The sequence below is a fragment of the Bubalus kerabau genome, chromosome X (assembly GCF_029407905.1).
Source record: "Bubalus kerabau isolate K-KA32 ecotype Philippines breed swamp buffalo chromosome X, PCC_UOA_SB_1v2, whole genome shotgun sequence".
NCBI lineage: Eukaryota > Metazoa > Chordata > Mammalia > Artiodactyla > Bovidae > Bubalus > Bubalus kerabau.
In genome coordinates this window covers 123031671-123051671 of record NC_073647.1, presented here as the reverse complement: position 1 = coordinate 123051671, position 20001 = coordinate 123031671, and the positions used below count along the sequence as shown (strand labels likewise).

At 41.9% G+C, this 20001-nt stretch overlaps 1 pseudogene; it reads left to right on the top strand.

The window, feature by feature from the left end:
* Positions 1 to 8984: 8984 nt before the first annotated feature.
* LOC129640131 (transmembrane protein 126A-like) lies at positions 8985 to 10444 on the top strand (annotated as a pseudogene).
* Positions 10445 to 20001: the final 9557 nt, after the last annotated feature.

Genomic DNA, 20001 nt, shown 5'->3' with positions numbered 1-20001 from the left:
GTCCTTTATCTGCACACCCCATCTCGCTTGAGAGTCAGGTGCCTTCTCCCACTGCTCCGAGGCTGAGGTGGAACACCTTGCCTCCCTGTCCTGCCAGTGGCCCCCCTTCCTCTGCCCTCTTCCCTCCCAGCCGCACTACTGGAGTCTCACCATCAATGAAATCGTTCACGCTCCAGATTTGAAGGGTTGCTGATCTGTGGCCCCATGTGGGCTGACACCTTGCCATGTGAATAGGGACCTTCAGGTGCTCTTCCCCTGGGTGGGGGCACAATAATCTGGGACTTCATAGAGGCAGAGGGGAGGGTATTGAGGGGTGGGAGTGAGGGACAGTTTCTGAGGGTTTCTGGAAATGGGGACATGCGCTCTAAAATCACCCAGATGACACCTCCTAAGCCCCTGCTTAGCATTCTGACTCCGGTGGGATTAACTCAGATCTCAGCCCACTGCATGGTGAGCACTCAGGACTTGAATAGAGTATCCCCCTCTTCCCTCCTCTATTCTCACTGACTCAGTATCCCTGGATGCGAACACCCTGGACTCCCCCATGTGCCTCTCTCACAAGGTCTGCCGTGAAAGCATCTTGAGACAGACATGGTGGAGATGGAGGAGATGCATGAGCCTCAGGTCTCCTGTTCTCACTGCTCACCAGAGACTGTGTCTGCCTCCAAGTGTCATTTGTTTTTCTTCGCTTCCCCAAGTTCGCGTTTGTGGACTCTGTGCTTGTGTCGATTCCCCACCTTTCAGTGTGGCCGCTGTGCGGCTCTTCAGAGCGTGGCCCTCCCTGGGGGAAACCACGTGAAATCTAAATGTCGACTGTGTCCTCATCTCCTGCTACAGAGAGAGCCGCTAGTCCTGTGATACCATGCAGATCACTCAGGAGTCTCCTAGTATCATTTGTCAGATTTTATAAAGCACAAGCTAAGGATACATGCATCTCGATGCTTGATAAAAAGTGTTCTAGTGTTATAAAGCAAATTCGTACTTCAGAAATCGATGGGATGAAATTAAAGGGCACATATCCTAAAACTTGGAGTTTGAAGGTAAATCTTTCCTCACTTAATATTTACTCTCCGGTTTATTTAACATCAGTCCTCGGGTTAGATCTGATGTGGTATTTCAGACTCATTGTACCCTTCTGCACTCTGCTGGGAATTTTAGCAAGCTGGGCATGGCAACAGATTATTGGGTTTGTAACAAAGTGGAAAATCAGAGAGAGTGGTGATATAATTTAGATACAGAAAATCCTCCAACATGCCGTTCAAGCAGCTCCATTAGGCCCAAAACAAAGAAATAAACCCTATGAGACTGTAGAATGTGGTATTTTGCTTTATAAGCATTTGATCATGTTTTGTGTATTGTTTGGAAGGAAAAAAAAAAGAGCCATTAGTCAGGAAACAGATATGCACATACACACCAGTGTATAAAAGTATATTGACACTTATAAAGAATAAAATTCGGGATTTCTACTCCCCATGCTTTCATTTGCTAAACTAATGCTAGTTGTAAAGATCCAAACGCTTCAGTGTATCCCCATTATAAGTTCATCAACATTAAACATGTGTTATCCAGGTTGTAATTCTTCTAGTATCATCTACTTTAGGTGGACTATCAAATCTATGTCACTGATAAAACTTTATTTTCTGCAAGAAAATATGGTACTAGCTTCTAAATGGTACTAGCTTCCAGCTAGTCACCCAAGAAAAACCAGTGTTTTTCAGTTATTGTAAAGATACTGGCTGATGTGCAAAGTGGATACTCTGCTGGTGGATTTACCAGAGAACAGGCACAAGCAGAGACAGAAATAACAGCTGTTTAAATAAATTCATAATCACTCATATAAATGGCAGCTAGAACCTGTCCCTCTGAGAAAAGAACAACCAAATCCTGCTTTGGGGTCTGGGGGGGGGCAGGTATGTGCTGTCTGCCCCTAGATCTCCTGAGAGCCACTCTCTGCTCTTCCCCAGGCCCCAGGGGGTTGCTCCCTGCAGTGGGCATCTCCAGGCCCCTCTGTACTCCGCCTCTGCCAGGAGGTGTCAGCAGGCGCTTGGAGGGCAGAAGACAGCGAGGTCATGAGTGTATTTCTCTCACCTCCTCCTGGCTTGGGCAGTGATGATACTCCTCCACAGCTATAGCTCTGCCCATGGCCCCTTCCTGTAAAGCTCCAGCCTTCAACCAGCTGTCAGAACACCTTCCGCTTCAGGTATGGTAAAGGCTTCTGCTTCTGCAGGTCCCTAGGTGCCTCAACAGCCCCTGGGCTTCCCTGACCCCGTCTCACTCTGTGAATGCTGCTGCTAAGTCGCTTCAGTCATGTCCGACTCTGTGTGACCCCAGAGACGGCAGCCCACCAGGCTCCCCCATCCCTGGGATTCTCCAGGCAAGAGTACTGGAGTGGGTTGCCATTGCCTTCTCCATAGCCCTACACTAAAAGAAGCATCCTAAGAGATCATCATGTCAACCGCTTTCCTTGGTTTTTAACACATAAAATTAGTCAGACATCATACAACCGTTGTTAAATTAGGATTAGAATTTGCCTCTGGACCCTCAGTCTAGGCATTACCCTACACCCCTCTGCCGTATTTCCATATGGAAAGAGACTTGGGAGCAGGGGTAATAGTAGCAAGAGATAAGGTCATGGAGCATCTGTAATGAGAAAGGATGAAGGGGCAGGAAGAGAGGGATGGTCTGTGCACCTGCATGGGGTCAGCAGCACAGTGTTGAAGGCTGTACCCCTTAGATGTGGAGAAATGCAGTCTTCCACGGAAAAGCACTCATGCAGCTTCCATGCCTCCTCCCACAAAGGTCAAAGTCCACCTTCTTTTTGAAGACTTCCTGGAACTGAAGCCACCAAACAAAATTAAATTCCCAAAGACTTTATTGCTCCTAATGTTGTTGTTAGGATCAAGTGAGATAATGCATGTTTGTAGAAAGTGACAGATTTATGGTATTATTAATGAGAACCATCAATTACAGATGAGAATGCTTACCTCTGAGATGTGGTGTCTGTTTCGACAAGAAAGGAAATGTGTAAAAGATGCTGCTATCTTAAGCTGTAATTAATACTCCTCACCCTTCCTCAAAGGGCTCCTTGAATGAAGGGGCTTGATGAAGAAGGAGTAAATAAATTGCCTTAGACTGTCATCACAACATTGGCTTTGGTGTCTTTTTTCATCTTGATTTATACATCTTGACCACAGTCTGTGGTACAGAATTTTCTTTTATAAAACAAACTGAGGATGAGGTGGTCTCATAAGACTCCTGGAGGGTCTGTACAACAGGCCGGGACAGAGTCTTTCTGACTGCTGAATTCCAGAGATTAACTTCAGCCTTTGCTGAGTTGTCAGTGTTGGATGGATTACATCATTGCCAGGAGATTTTCAACAGCCTTCCAATAAAACAGCTCCCACAAAAATGAGGATTTACTCAATGATAACTTTTCAGGGAATCACTTGACTCATAACTGGCAGAGTCAGCTCTGAGAGTGAGAGAACAGATCTTCCCTGAGCTGTGCTTTACCCAGAAGCAGCTGGCGAGAACTTTGAAACTCTGCCTCACCGAGTGTGGTTTCCACAGCCTGAACGAGATGCCGGGTCTCTCAAACCAGTTCCCAGTACTCAGGCAGTGCTTTCCATCTGAGCTGAGGACCCTGAAGCAACTTAGAGAAGCAGTCTGCACAGTGGAGAAGGAAGCCCCAGGTTCAGGGAAGTCCACTTTCCCCTCTAGAGCCTTGAGAAGAAATACAGGCTGCAGAGACAGCCCACTCGCTATCAGGATTTACTCTCAGGAAGTCCTGCCAGTTCACGGAGTGAGAGTGGATGAGATCATCTGCAAGGCGCTCTCTGGAAACAGATTGGTTACATTGAAGACGAAGTCCTCTCCGTCAAGTCCTTGCCCCAGGACATGGGCACGGCTCTCAGACAGAGCTCTGCGGGCTGCTTCTAGACAGAGCACACCTGCAGGCCGAGGTGGGCACCACATGTGCTCAGCGGCTACAGCCACTCCTGGCTGCCCGTGGGGACGAGCCTGTGGGTCTCCATCCACAGAAAGCTGCAGCAGCGTCAGCATGTTTGCCAGGAAGCTGTCAGCCTAGGGGGGTTCAGGATGGGGAACACGTGTATACCCGTGGTGGATGCATGTTGATGTATGGCAAAACCAATACAATATTGTAAAGTAAAAAAAAGAAAAGAAAAAAAAAAAAAGACCCCCAAAGCAATTGACTTTTTTTTTTTTTTTTTTTTTTTTTAATTTTATTTTATTTTTAAACTTTACATAACTGTATTAGATTTGCCAAATATCAAAATGAATCCGCAATTGACTTTTATTCAAAGGCCACAAAACTGCAGTGCTGATCTAACTCGAATGAGGGAGTGGAGCACTTTAGTTTGGAGGCAGGCTTTTAGGGAAGTCAGTCTTGTTGCTGGTATGTGTGAGTGAGTTCTGTGAAGTTGGCAGCGGGCACCAGTCAGTGGAAGAAAGGCCATAGGTTACACATTAAGGAAACATTTGCCTTTGGAGCAACAAAGTTTTACAGGCTGTTAGAGGAAGCCTATCAGAGACCATTTGGTCATTTGCCTGCTGACCATATGGTAACCTCGTGTCACTCTTAGAAGGGTTAGGTCAGGGACCTTAGCGTGTGCTCTCCCCCCACCCCCATCTCAGATTGATTGTTCCGAGGAACTCGACACCATCAAGATATGTCTGACCTCAGGGTCTTAGCTGAAATCACCAGATCTCAAGAAGGTCTTCCTAAAGAGCTTGCCCTGCAGGCTTTCAAGTCAGCATATGCTGTGGCCCACACCCCTCATGTGCCCCTCCACTCCTTTCATTGGCAGTGAGTCTCTGGAAGGTCTGTTTGCATTCAGGCTGCATCTCTCCTCAGCTTGCCATGTTGGTGAATGGCCCCCATACACACGTCTGTCACTGTACTGGAACATGACACTGTGACTCTGTTTATGGAGACAGTCCCTAATGTTGGAAAGGATCCTGGAAGGCAGGCCCAGGCATGCTGCCTTAGTTGCTGAATGGATCATATGGTAAGTAAGGGGGGATGTCTAGGGCAGTGACAAACAGGAGGTCTGGGGGCTTAGGGAAGTGGCTGATAATCAGCTGGCACTCTAAAAGCTCAGTATAGTGATAATAGTCTGCCCCTCTCTTGGGCCCTCGAAGTCCAAGATCCTCAAGGAAGAGCTTTGATGACAAAAAGTAGCTCTGTCCAGTCGTAGCAGTTTGGTCTGTATAAAGAGCACAGCGTCATCATTAGACTACACAGTTCTGGCCAAGCCACTTGCAGGCTGTGTCTCTGGCCCATTGCTTATTCTCTGCAAGCCCTGGCCCTTCAGTCATGAAATGTAATGGTGACACCTACTTCATAGGGTGTTGTGAAGATCAAAGGGATGGGAAAATACTCAGCCTAGTGACTTCTACATAGAGACCATGCAATTGTCCCTGGAATACTGTTGCATGGAAGGGACCTGGATTAGATCTCAGCCAGTTCCCTGGGACATATGAGAAAGCTGAGGTCCTGGGATGTTGTCACTTCCTCGTGATCACCCAGGAGTTTAATCACAAGCCCAGAAGAGGAACACAGGTTTCCTGGCTCCCAGTGGAATGCTTTTCATTCTACATTACACTGCCTCTTTTACCCTTTTACAAATGATGATATACCATAGCTTTGCCCCTGTGGTATGTTAATGTGTTCATATTAGTAACATTTTCCTGTAGAACAGCAAACAGCAAAAAGTAAATATAAAATGAGATTTTACTCATAAAGGATAAAACCTATAGAGGAATGCTTAATGAAGAGCCTGGGCATGTGGCGTGGGGGATTCACACATATAGGCCATGAATTCACTTCTTTCCAGAATGACGAGTCAGTGTGATGCTTGCTGTCTATTGTCCTCACAAAGACTTCCCAGTTATTCTCTACGCTGACTCTCTGGAAGCTCAGGTAGGGGCTATCCTCTGACAGAACACAGATGGTCCTCCCCTGGGAACCGTTGCCTGGAAGTCTGCCAAGAATCTGCATTTCTGTCTCTCTCTGGCAGTTTCACGATGATGTTTAGAAGCAGCGATGTGAATAGCCACAGGGTGGAGAGTTCTTCCATCAAGTTAGCATGACCCCTGACAGCTGGGAACAGCAAACTCGCTTTTAAAGAAAACTGCCAAAGGCTCACCCTGCTCCAGCTTTTCTTTAGTTACCCAACACCAGCACATGGGTTCGTGTTTGGAGACAGCAAAGGAAACACGCCCCAGGCCCAGACTTTAACCGCCTTCCCTTTCCCTGCCTCCTCCCCAACCTGCAGACCTGTAAGCGAGCAGCTCCGCTGAGGGAAGATGCAATGTGGTTCTATGGTTCACTGGTTGGTGTGTGTCTGTGTGCATGTGTGATTTTTCCAGAGACACAAACTCTCCACAGTCACTAAGGCAGCAGAACATGTTCTAACTTCCAAGATGCAGAAGAAGCAGTCACAATCTGTCAGAAAACAACTGTTTGCCAAAGAACGCTCCCAGAAGCACTAACCTTAGTTTAATATGTTATTGATTTTCTAAACTGTTAACTATGGTTTATAATAGCATTATCCTACATGATACTACACGTTACATCAATTATTACCTAGTTTATTAAAGCATTAATGTTGCCTTCAGCAGTTAGCTGAAAAACTGATAGTACGTGTGAGACTTAAAATAAGGGATTTCCCAATGAACATTCGTTAAGTATTTTAAATGGCTTATAGGAGCTCTTCAGTACATTCCAGACTCTTTTTGTCCTTCTCTTATCTCCCCCCAAAAAAGAGCCTGTACTGTGCAAGTGTGAAGCACCAGTGGGTTTAGTGAGGTGATCCACAATTATCCATTAGAAGATACTTGCATAGTTAATTAAATATCACTACTGATTGAAAGGTGTGTGTGTATGAGCACATGCATGCAGATGGAGAACTTAGGAATAAAGTAAAGGGTTTTAAACTATTTAAAAGCAGTGGGTATTGTCCCATTGTTGGTGCAAGGCAAGATTCTCGTCTTTTCTTTTACAGGTAGTGTATTAGTCTGCTAGGGCTGCTATGATAAAATACCACAGACTGGGTGGCTTAAACAACATAAGTTTATTTTCTCACAGTTCTGGCAGATGAAGGTCCAAGATCAAGGTGCCATCAGGGTTTGCTCCTGCTGAGGCCTGTCTACCTGGCTGCCTTCTCACTGTGGCTTCACATGGTTTTCCCCCTGGGTGTGTGTACAGAGAGGGAGAGAATTCTGGTGTCCCCTCCCCTTCTCATGAGGATGCCATGCCTACTAGATTAGGACCCCGCCCTCACGACCTCATTTATCCTTAGTTCTCTCCTTAAAGGCCCTATCTCCACACTTAGTTATATTGGGGATGGGGCTTCAACATACCAATTTGGTAGGGACACAGTTCAATCCATAGCAGGAAAGCAGCATGTCTAAGTGGAACATCTTGGACATTGAAATCCATTTGACCTGGTTTGGGGTTCCATTGATGCCAGTTGTGTGGCTTTGGGCAAATTATGTCATCTTTCTGTGCCTCAGTTTCCTCATCTGCCTACCTTTCAGGTTGCTAGCCTTCAATAGATATAAACTATATTATTTTCATTGCTTATTTCATGCAATTGCTTGTTGAGGACTCTGCCTTACTCTTTGTATAACTTGTTTAAAAAAAACCTTATAAGAGGATTCTCTTTCACTCTCTGAATGTGTTTTGTTGTGTTCTTACATGTAGTGGGTGGTGGTTTGCTTCCAGTTTGAGTAGAAGTTCTTTGAGGGCAGGGAATGTTCCATCTTATATTTCTTTTTATCTGGCACCTCACTTAGTATATTTTACATAGCAAATGCTCAAGATAGTCATGATATTTTTGTTGGTTAGAAAGTTATTGCACCTGCCTTCTTGATTTTGGGGGCCACTTTTTTTTCTCTATCCCTGCTGCTGCTGCTGCTAAGTTGCTTCAGTCGTGTCCAACTCTGTGCAACCCCGTAGACGGCAGCCCACCAGGCTCCCCCGTCCCTGGGATTCTCCAGGCAAGAACACTGGAGTGGGTTGCCATTTCCTCCTCCAATGCATGAAAGTGAAAAGTGAAAGTGAAGTCACTCAGTCGTGTCTGACTCTTCGCAACCCCATGGACTGCAGCCCACCATGCTCCTCTGTCCATGGGATTTTCCAGTCAAGAGTACTGGAGTGGGGTGCCATTGCCTTCTCCATCTCCATCCCTACCTCTCCTTTAACATGGCCCTGTTAATGAATTTTAGCACATTATATGGGATTGTTGAAGTCCTGAAATTAGTAACTAATTGTTGATGTTTATGCCTTATTTTCTACCTCATTCTAGAAAGTAACTGTCAGTATATGGTAAGTCCTGAAATGAAAGGATCCACTTGTGTCAATGTCAGCTATTGAACTGAAGTCAATCCATTTCTGACAAAGTTCCCCCCTAAAGAGCAGAGACAGACTATTAGCAATTAAGTTTAAGTTATTGTTTATGTTAGTTCCTACATGGTAGTAATTTTTCCTGCTTTTATAAAGGGTCTGTGTAATATATTTCAAGCTCCTATTATTAATATTTATAAATTCTCTCTAAGGTTGTGATTTTCAGAATAGGAATATGTTGACTTACTGTGTGTGGTTAATAGTTTGAACAAATAGTCAACTATGTCTGTTTGGGCTAAAATGAAGTAGAAGACATTTTAGTTCAAGGAGCTTATGGCCCAATATGAGACATAATCTATGGTGATATAACAAATGAAAATATAATACTCTAATCAAGATTCAGATGAGAATGCTGTTTGAGCTCATCAAGATTATAAGTCATTACAGAGAATGATCGACTTATATTTCCTTATATCTTCACCATAACTGTTTTGGTGCCAGATAGAATTAACGTTCATAGACATTCCATGAATAACCAATTTCTTTTTCTTGACATATGCTGCTGCTGCTGCTAAGTCGCTTCAGTCGTGTCCGACTCTGTGCGACACCATAGACGGCAGCCCACCAGGCTCCCCCATCCCTGGGATTCTCCAGGCAAGAACACTGGAGTGGGTTGCCATTTCCTTCTCCAATGCATGAAAGTGAAAAGTCAAAGTGAAGTCGCTCAGTCGTGTCCGACCCTCAGCGACCCCATGGACTGCAGCCTTCCAGGCTCCTCCATCCATGGGATTTTCCAGGCAATAGTACTGGAGTGGGGTGCCATTGCCTTCTTCTTATTGACATATAGTTGATTTATAATCTTGTATTAGTTTAAGGTATGGCATAGTGATTCAGTATTTGTGTAGATTATACTACATTCAAAGTTATTGCAAAAAATGGCTATAATTGCTTGTGCTGTACAATATATTCTTGCTTTTTATTTTATACATTGTATTCTGTATCTCTTAATCCTCTACCCATATCGTGCCCTTTCCTCCATTCTTCTCCTCACTGGTAACCACTAATTTGTTTTCTGTATCTGTGAGTCAGTTTCTCTTTTGCTATATATATTCCTTTGTTGTATATTTTTAGATTCCTCATGTAAGTGATATCATACATAATTTGTCTTTCTCTGTCTATTTCACTCAGCGTAATATTCTCTCAGTCCACCCATGAGCTCACAAGTATTTTGACCTACACTGAAAAGTTTTCTGACAAATCTTCAGTCTGTCATTTTTTCTTCACAACTCTAGATGACAAAGACTGTGAATATAATAAAAGAAGAACATATAAATGACTTGCCTTGTGGCAGCCAAAATGGCTGCACATAGGCGACTTGAGCAAAGGTTGGGGTGAGCCCTCACTTAGCTAATGAAGACCGGAGGAGGCAGCGACTGCTGGGAGAAGAGTGTAAGGCTCAAGATAGAAAATCATGAACCAGATGGTACTATCAAGGAGAACTTAATTGATATCATAGCCAGAAAAATTAACGAACTTCCAGAAGCAGAAAGGAATGGATTGATTGAAATCAATCCATTGTTAATTGAAAATGGATTAACATATTGGACTTAATGCTGCTCTCTGTTGCCTAATAGGAAACAGTCTTTTTCGATGCATCTTACATGTGACACAGGCTGCTGGCTTACCAGCGGCGGTGATCCCATTTTTGACAGCAAACATATCTTACAAACGTTTTGTAAGTTTACCTTTGAATACAGGTGATCTGCATTGTGAAACCTGTACCATAACACGAGGTGGATTGGTTGGTCTTGTTTTCGGTGGCCTGTACCCTGTTTTCTTGGCTGTCCCTGTGAATGGTGGCCTGGCAGCTAGGTATAATTCAGCTCTGCTACCAGAGAAAGGAAACATCTTAAATTACTGGATTAGGACTTTTAAGCCTGTCTTTAGAAAGATGTTATTTCCCATTTTGCTCCAGACTGGGTTTGCTGCATACCTTGGGTCTAGACAATATAAACTACTTATAAAGGTTCTTCAGTTATCCAGAAGTTGAGTGATTGTTAAGCAAATCTGTACACAAAAATAAAACTAACCTATATCTAAGTATGAATTAACAGACTTGTACATAAAAATAAAATGACTTGCCGTTTTAAAGCTAATATGTACTTAGGTATGTATTTCCATGCATGAGTCAACAAGATATACCTCCTTTATTAATAATGCAATAACAGTGATGTTTTTATGCATAATCAAATTAATTGTTTCACCGCATTGCTGCTGCTGCTGCTGCTAAGTCGCTTCAGTCGTGTCCGACTCTGTGCAACCCCATAGACTGCAACCTTCCAGGCTCCTCGGTCCATGGGATTTTCCAGGCAAGAGTACTGGAGAGGGATGCCATTGCCTTCTCCAGTTTCACCGCATTACTCAGTTCTAAACCTCTCTCTAGCCTCCAGTTTAGTGTATCTCCTTAAAATCTGACTGTAGACTTCTGCATTTTGAAGTCCTAGGGTTCTGTCAGGAGCTGATAGTGGGTTATTTCACACCAGAACATGCCCCTCCAAGGGCTTTTTATCTGGGTTTCCTCTTTCTTTGAATGATACTGCCTGTGTCCTGTCCCAGTCTCACCTGCACAGGTCACCAATATCATTCATCTTTTACGTCTGCCTTTTCCCTGTCCTCATCCCTCAACTGCAAGCAGTGATTAAGATACGAGCCTTCTAGGAGTTCCAAGTCTGGCCCCATCTTTCTTTGTTTCAGTTTCCATTGCTTTTAGTTCAAGTTATCATTATCTTTTGCTTCTCTGAAAGTGATTGTCCAGTCAGCAGTTTCTCTTTGCTCCCGTTATTAGTGTGGATCTCTCTGTCACTCAGTGCCTATATAAATACGATCTTGATTCCACCTCAGCAGTGGGCTGCTGTTACCTCCATTCATACCCCACCAATCTATTGCTTACATTATCCACATACTGGCATGCCCTACTTCTCCCCATATCCATACATCTAAGGTTTGTTCCTTTTTTAATCCTATAAAAACCCTCTATTTCCACAAAGCATTTCCCTTTCCATTAAACCATAATACCTCAACTATAACCTTTGGCTGACATTCATCACAGACTCCCTATTTCAGTGATTACTGGTATACTTAAAATTCTTTCCAGTTAGAAGCTGTAATTAATCTATATAGTATCTAATCTTAGGCTACATGTCTAAATTTCATCCTCACTGTCTTATACCTAAAGAATATGAAAAGAAGGAAAGTTTAAACCATACTGGGTTTGTGGAAGAAATAAATAAACCAATGTAATAGAGTTTGGGAACATGAGAAATTTGGAACAAAATCAGGCAAAATCATGTATTGGAGTATCAGACAAATTCATGCATTATTTCTTAAATAGAAAGAGTCTTAAACTTTCCTTAAAAAATCACAATTATTAGAGAAACTCTTAAATATAGATAGATCGTAGAAATAAAAATGGAGATATATGTATTCATCAAACCATTTTATTGCCCCCCACCCTTTGTGTTTAAAATATTATTAACTGCTAATAGGGGAATTCAGCAGGGATGGCTTGAAACAATGGCTGCATTGTGAGGTGGACTACATAATTTTCACTTCAAATCCCAATTTAATTGAATTTATACATACCAGCATCTAGAAATTACCTTGGAAAAACATTTTTGTCATCATGAAAGCATTGTATTAAGAAAGTACGCTATTTTTGTTTCTGTTTATCAGGAATACTATCACATACCAATTATAAAAAAATTATAAGTAATTGTCTGTAGCATATGTGATACCAAACAGAAGAATTGGAATTAATTGCTTTCTTTTTAAAAACAATTTTATTTATTTATTCATTTATTTGTTTGTGCTGGGTCTTAGTTGCAGCATACAGGATCTTGTTCCCTGATCAGGGATCGAACCCAGGTGCCCTATAATGGGAGCACAAAGTTTTAGCCAGTGGGCCACCAGGGAAGTCCTCAATTACTCCCTTTAAGCAGCATTTTTAATGACTTACATTGAAAAGCCATGTAGATCATGCAGAATGATGACAATTATGTATTTATGCCCATGTACTTTAAGAATCAAAAAGTCATGATGGTTAGAAAAGTGGTTAGAATGTTAGTCTCCGGTTACACTGTTAGCCCATTCCTGGTGGATGTTAACATATTTATAGTGTTATTTCACAAAGTTCTTGTTCCAGGACACTAGACTCACAAGATGCTCCAAGATTAAAAGAGTTCATGTGAACATAGTTGAATTGTAATAGTTAAATAATTCAACTAAGTAATTGAATTAACAAATAAATTGGGGAGAAAGTTTACCCCTTCTTTAATTTAGAGAGCAATTCTAATAAGTGAAGAAGGATTGAAGGTAATAGAAAAATCATTTGGGGCAAACATGACAGAAAAAAACTGGTGCGTAAAGAACTGTTGGTTGATAGTAAAACTAGTGGATGAAAGTACGGAAAGCAACGAGATATTGGCATAGTGTCAAAAGCTGTGCACATAAGACATTAATTAATTACAAAAGGAAAAGCAGTAACTTTATGTTGGAGAAATTCAGCAGAGACCACTGTCAGGGAGGAAGAAAACTTTCCTCTCACCTTCTAGATTCTTCTGGCTTGTCTAAGAATTAAATTGACATGAGACAGATTAACAGAAGAAAATCTAATTGAATGCCACACATACAGAAACCCATCTTACATGAATGGTTCTGAGTCAGAAAGATGTAATGAGGTATACATGCCATCCCGATTTAAGTAATGGGATTAAGGGATGGAATTTCAGAGAGGGTGGGAGGGTAAGTCACAGCAGAATAAGAAGGACATATTTTTAGTAATTAGATGTTTGTCCTGCCATAGAAATGGGTCATAAAAAGTTATTTCTAGTATTATCTGTTATTTCGGCACTGCCCTCAATTTAAATTATTTAAAGAAAAGGTAAAAGTTTATCTTGGGCCCGTAGCATCTAGATTGCCTGTAGCTGAAAATAATTTGCATGCCAAAATGGCATATTTTCAGGAAGGCTGTTCTGAACCCCTGCACCACACAAGCAAGTGATCAAATTTAACACCGTCTCTAAGAAGACACTTTAGCATCATCAATCCATGATATGATGTACTGAGGGCTAATTAAATTGCATGAGCTCACTCTAATTGTGGGAAACACAAAACATTCAAACTGGGAAACATTCTACAAGATATCGGATCAGTACTGTTAAAAAGTGTGTGTATCATGAAGTACAAAGAACAACTTAGGAGGGACTTTGCTGGTGGTCCAATGGTTAAGAATCCACCTTGCAATGCCAGGGACGTGGGTTCAATCCCTGGTCAGAGGACTAAGATCCCACATGCCATGAAGCAGCTAAGCCCACGTGCTACAACTAGACACTCTGTGTGCCACAAGGAAAGATCCCATGTGATGCAACAAAGGAGACCCTGCATGCTTCAACTAAGACACCATACAGCCAAATAAATATATTAAAAAGAACAACTGAGGGACAGTCATAAAATAATAAGACATAACACCTGAACATAACGTGGGTACCTGTGTTGGCTAGTGGACTAAAAAAAAATGTCATTAGTGCGAAGATTAGCAAAATTCCACGAAGATCTGCAGTTTAGTTACTTGTATCATTGTTAATGTTCTGAATTTGATCATTTACATCATGGTTATATAAGGTGTTTCCATTAGGACATGTTCAATGGAAGTTATACATGAACTATCTGTATTAATTGTTACAGCTTTTCTGTAAGTCTAAAATTTATTTAGAAATTATTTCAAAATTTAAAGAAATTAAAACCAAGAACTAGTTTGAAGGGACTCCACATGGCCAACTTGGGGCAATTCAGGCCTCAAAAAAGTGTGATGGTAGTAATGGATTTTAACACCTTGAATACAGAAATATCCAAAAATTTTGTTTAGCCATATGCAGCTAGCTACATGGAAGAGGGCTGATTATGTAATGGTGAAGTGAAGGTGGGGGGGGGCGAATTTTGCCACCGCCAAAATATACTAGAGAACAAAACCACATGAGAAACTAATGTATTATACTTAAAGAGCCCAAACACGCTTTTTACATTTGCTCATCCTGAAGTTTCACATTTTAGTGAATAGCTTTCTCTATTTAAACTTTACAAATTGGACTTTACATACTACCTTCCTAAAAGGGAAATTCAGCCTTGTTAAAATTCAACTTTGTTTTTCTTCTTTCGGTTGTAGGTGAAATCATGAACAAGTTAGCTTTCTTGCTCCTGGGATTGTCTATCTTTTTCTTCAAAAATAAAAAAGGTCATTTATTTCAACATCGTATATTAGTCAAAAGATATTTACGTGAGACTACAAAGAATTATCTAGTAGATGATAGTTTGATGTAAGTGAAATTTTCTGTTTTATTACATATCCTTGGCATACACTATGTAAGTTTCAGGTGTACAACATAGTGATTTGGTATTTTCAGTCACTCAGTCCTGTCTGACTCTGCGATCCCAGGGATTGCAGCACACCAGGCCTCCCTGTCCATCACTAACTCGCAGAATTTACTCAAATTCATGTCCATTGAATCCGTCATGTCATCCAACCATGTCATCCTCTGTCAACACCTTCTCCTCCTGCCTTCAATCTTTCCCAGCATCAGGGTCTTTTCAAATGATACAGTCCTTCGCATCAGGTGGCTAAACTACTGGAGTTTCAGCTTCAGCATCAGTCTTTCCAATGAATATTCAGGCTGATTTCCTTTAGGATGGACTGGTTGGGTCTCCTTGCAGTCCAAAGGACTCTCAAGAGTCTTTTCCAACAGCACACAGTTCAAAAGCATCAATTCTTCAGCACTCAGCTTTCCTTATAGTCCAACTCTCACATGCATACATGGCTAATGGAAAAATCATAGCCTTGACTAGATGAACCTTTGTTGGCAAAGTAATGTCTCTGCTTTTTAGCATGCTGTCTAGGTTGGTCATAACTTTTCTCCCAAGGAGTAAGCATCTTTTAATTTCATGGCTGCAGTGATTTTGTAGCCCAGAAAAATAAAGTCTGCCACTGTTTCCACTGTTTCCCCATATAATTTGCCATGAAGTGATGTGACTGGATGCCATGATCTTAGTTTTTTGAATGTTGAGCTTTAAGCCAACTTTTTCACTCTCCTCTTTCACATTCATCAAGAGGCTAGTTATTCTTCGCTTTCTGCCATAAGGGTGGTGTCTTCTGCATATCTGAGGTTATTGATATTTCTCCCAGCAATCTTGATTCCAGCTTGTGCTTCCTCCAGCCCAGCATTTCTCATAATGTACTCTGCATATAAAATAAGCAGGGTGACAGTATACAGCCTTGATGTACTCCTTTCCCTATTTGGAACCAGTCTATTGTTCCATGTTCAGTTCTAACTGTTGCTTCCTGACCTGCGCACATGTTTCTCAAGAGGCAGGTCAGGTGGTCTGGTATTCCCATCTCTTTCAGAATTTTCCACAGTTTGTTGTGATCCACACAGTCAAAGGTTTTGGCATAGTCAATAAAGCAGAAGTAGATGTTTTTCTGGAACTCTCTTGCATTTTTGATGATCCAGTGGATGTTGGCAATTTGATCTCTGGTTCCTGTGCCTTTTCTAAAACCAGCTTGAACATCTGGAAGTTCACGGTTCACATACTGTTGAAGCCTGGCTTGAAGAAATTAGAGCATTACTTTATTAGCGTGTGAGATGAGTGCAATTGTGCAGGAGTTTGAGCATTCTTTGACATTGCCTTTCTTTCGGTTTGGAATGAAAACTGACCTTTTCCAGTCCTGTGACCACTGCTGAGTTTTCCAAATTTGCTGGCATATTGAGTGCAGCACTTTCACAGTGTCATCTTTCAGGATTTGAAATAGCTCAGCTGGAATTCCATCACCTCCACTAGCTTTGTTTGTAGTGATGCTTCCTTCGGCCCATCTGACTTCACATTCCAGTATGTCTGGCTCTAGGTGAGTGATCATACCATCGTGATTATCTAGGTCATGAAGGTCTCTTTTGTATAGTTCTTCTGTGTATTCTTGCCACCTCTTCTTAATATCTTCTGCTTCTATTAGGTCCATACCATTTTTGTCCTTTATTGAGCCCATCTTTGCATGAAATGTCCCCTTGGTATCTCTCTAATTTTCTTGAAGAGATCTCTAGTCTTTCCTATTCTATTGGTTTTCTCTATTTCTTTGTATTGATCGCTGAGGAAGGCTTTCTTATCTCTCCTTGCTATTCTTTGGAACTCTGCATTCAAATGAGTATATCTCTCCTTTTCTCCTTTGCTTTTTGCTTCTCTTCTTTTCCCAGCTATTTGTAAGGCCTTCCCTTACAAGATAGCCATTTTGCTTTTTTGCATTTCTTTTCCACCGGGATGGTCTTGATCCCTGTCTCCTGTACAGTGTCACGAACCTCCATCCGTAGTTCATTCAGGCACTCTGTCTATCGGAGCTAGTCCCTTATCTATTTCTCACTTCCACTGTATAATCATAAGGGATTTGATTTAGGTCATACCTGAATGGTCTAGTGGTTTTCACCACTTTCTTCAATTTAAGTCTGAATTTGGCAATAAGGAGTTCATGATCTGAACCACAGTCAGCTCCCGGTCTTGTTTTTGCTGACTGTATAGAGCTTCTCCATCTTTGGCTGCAAAGAATATAATCAGTCTGATTTCAGTGTTGACCATCTGGTGATGTCCATGTGTAGAATTTTCTCTTGTGTTGTTGGAAGAGGGTGTTTGCTGTGACCAGTGTGTTCTTTTGGCAAAACTCTATTAGCCTTTGCCATGCTTCTTTCTGTACTCCAAGGCCAAATTTGCCTGTTATTTCAGGTGCTTCTTGACTTCCTACTTTTTCATTCCAGTCACCTATAATGAAAAGGACATCTCTTTGGGGTGTTCATTCTAGAAGGTTTTGTAGGTCTTCATAGAACCATTCAACTTCAGCTTCTTCAGAATTACTGGTTGGGGCATAGACTTGGATTGCTGTGATATTGAATGGTTTGCCTTGGACACAAACAGATCATTCTGTCATCTAAGATTGCATCCAAGTGCTTAATTTTGGACTCTTTTGTTGACTATGATGGCTACTCCATTTCTTCTAAGGGATTCTTGCCCACAGTAGTAGATACAATGGTGATCTGAGTTAAATTCACCCATTCCAGTCCATTTCAGTTCACTGATTCCTAAAACGTTGACATTCACTCTTGCCATCTCCTGTTTTACCACTTCCAATTTGCCTTGATTCATGGACCTAACAGGTTCCTATGCAATATTTCTCTTTACAGCATCAGATTTTACTTCCATCACCCTTCTTCACATCCACAACTGGATATTGTTTTTGCTTTGGCTCCATGTCTGCATTCTTTCTTATGTTATTTCTCCACTGATCTCCAATAGCATATTTGGCACCTACTGACCTGGGGAGTTCATCTTTGAGTGTCTTATCTTTTTGCCTTTTCATACTGTTCATGGGTTTTCAAGGCAAGAATACTGAAGTGGTATGCCATTCCCTTCTCCAGTGGACCACATTTTGTCAGAACTCGCCACCATGACCATCTTGGGTGTCCCTACATGGCATGGCTCATAGTTCCACTGAGTTAGAGAAGGCTGTGGTCCATGTGATCAGATTGGTTAGTTTTCTGTGATTGTGGTTTTCAGTCTGTCTGCCCCCTGCTGAATAAGGATAAGTGGCTCATGGAAGTTTCCTGATGGGGGAGACTGACTGAAGGGGAAACTGCATCTGTTTCTGATGGCGGGGCCATGCTCAGTAGATCTTTAATCTAATTTTCTGTTGATGGATGGAGCTATGTTTTCTCCCTGCTATTTACCTGGGGCCAAACTACGGTGGGGTGGCTTCCCTGGTGGCTCAGAGGTTAAAGCATCTGCCTGGAATGAGGGAGACCTGGGTTCGATCCCTGGGTTGAGAAGATCCCCTGGAGAAGTAAATGGCAACCCATTCCAGTACTCTTGCCTGGAGAATCCCATGGAGGGAGAAGCCTGGTAGGCTACAGTCCATGGGATTGGAAAGAGTCGGATACGACTGAGCAACTTCACTTTCAAACTATGGTGGAGGTAATGGCAACGTCCTTCAAAGGATCCCATGCATGTATTGCTACACTTACTGCCCTCAATCCTGCAGGAGACCACCACCAACCCATGCCTCCACTGGAGACTCCTGGGCAAGTCTGGGTCAGTCTCTTGTGGGGTCACTGCCTCTTTCTCCTGGGTCCTGGTGCACACAAGGTTCTGTTTGTGCCCTTCAAGTGTCTATTTCCCAGTCCTACGTAAGTTCTGGCAGCTATATGGTGTGGTTAATGGCAACCTCCTCCAAGAGGGTTGTGCCATACCCACATCTGCTGCACCCAGAATCCCTGTCCCTGTGGCAGTCCACTGGTGACCTCTACCTCCACAGGAGACACCGAAAGACAATTCTGTCTCAGACTCTGTGGGATCCCTGTGTCCTGGTGCACACAAGGTTTGTTTGAGCCCTCTGAGCATCGCTGGTGGGAATGGGGTTTGATTCTAAATGCAATTTTGCCCCTCCTACCATCTTGCTGGGGCTTGCCCTTTGACCTGTATACAGATTTCTCAAGAGGCAGGTCAGGTGTTCTGGTATTCCCATCTCTTTAAGAATTTTCCACAGTTTGCTGTGATCCACACCGTCAAAAGCTTTAGCATAGTCAATGAAGCAGAAATAGATGTTTTTCTTAAATTCTCTTGCTTTTTCTGTGTTCCAACGAATGATGGCAATTTGATCGCTGGTTCCTCTGAGTCTTCTAAATCAACTTGAACATCTGGAAATTCTACATTGTTTTGGGACTTCTTGGCAGTCCAGTGATTAAGACTCAGAGCTTACAGTGCAGAGGGCAAGGTTTTGATCCCTGGTGAGGGAACTAAGATCCCGCATGCCACGCAGTGCAGGATAAAACAAAGAAAAGCTAGATTGTTGTGGGGGAAACAGTCTTTTCAACAAACAGTGCTCAGAAAACTGGATACTAACATTGCCAAAGAATGAAGCTGAATCGATACCTCACATCATATGAAAATTTATTCAAAATGATTCAAGGACCTAAGTGTAGGAGCTAAAACTGTAAAACTCACAGGAAAACAGAGGTAGAAGCATGGAAACAGTCATTGTGGACTGACCATTGGATGCTTAATTAATGTATCATATCATATGAAATATGCATTTCAATAACTAAGAAAAATGTAAATTCATTACTATCCTGATCATTATTTTTTTTTTAATGCATCCACTCTCTCTTCTATTTCAAACTGTCCAAGGAAACAAATCTTGAAGAAACTTCTTTGGAAAATACAGACTTGAAAAAAATCATGAAATGTCTGTAATGTGACTCCCAATTTTAGAAGTTGATAAGATTAAGAAATTTCCGAAATCCTTAATTTTAATGGAGATTAAATTCTGGTGGCATTATATTTATGCCTGCACACTACAAAGATTTCTTAGAGTTATGTAGTTGAATTATAATTTATATTTACTTGTACAGAGGGGAAAAAAAAGAATTCCTATAAATGTGTATGTAGATATATATACACACACAGATATATATGTGTGAGTGTGTGCTTATGTGTGTACATATATATATGTGTGTGTGTGTATATATATATATATATCTCCTTTTTAT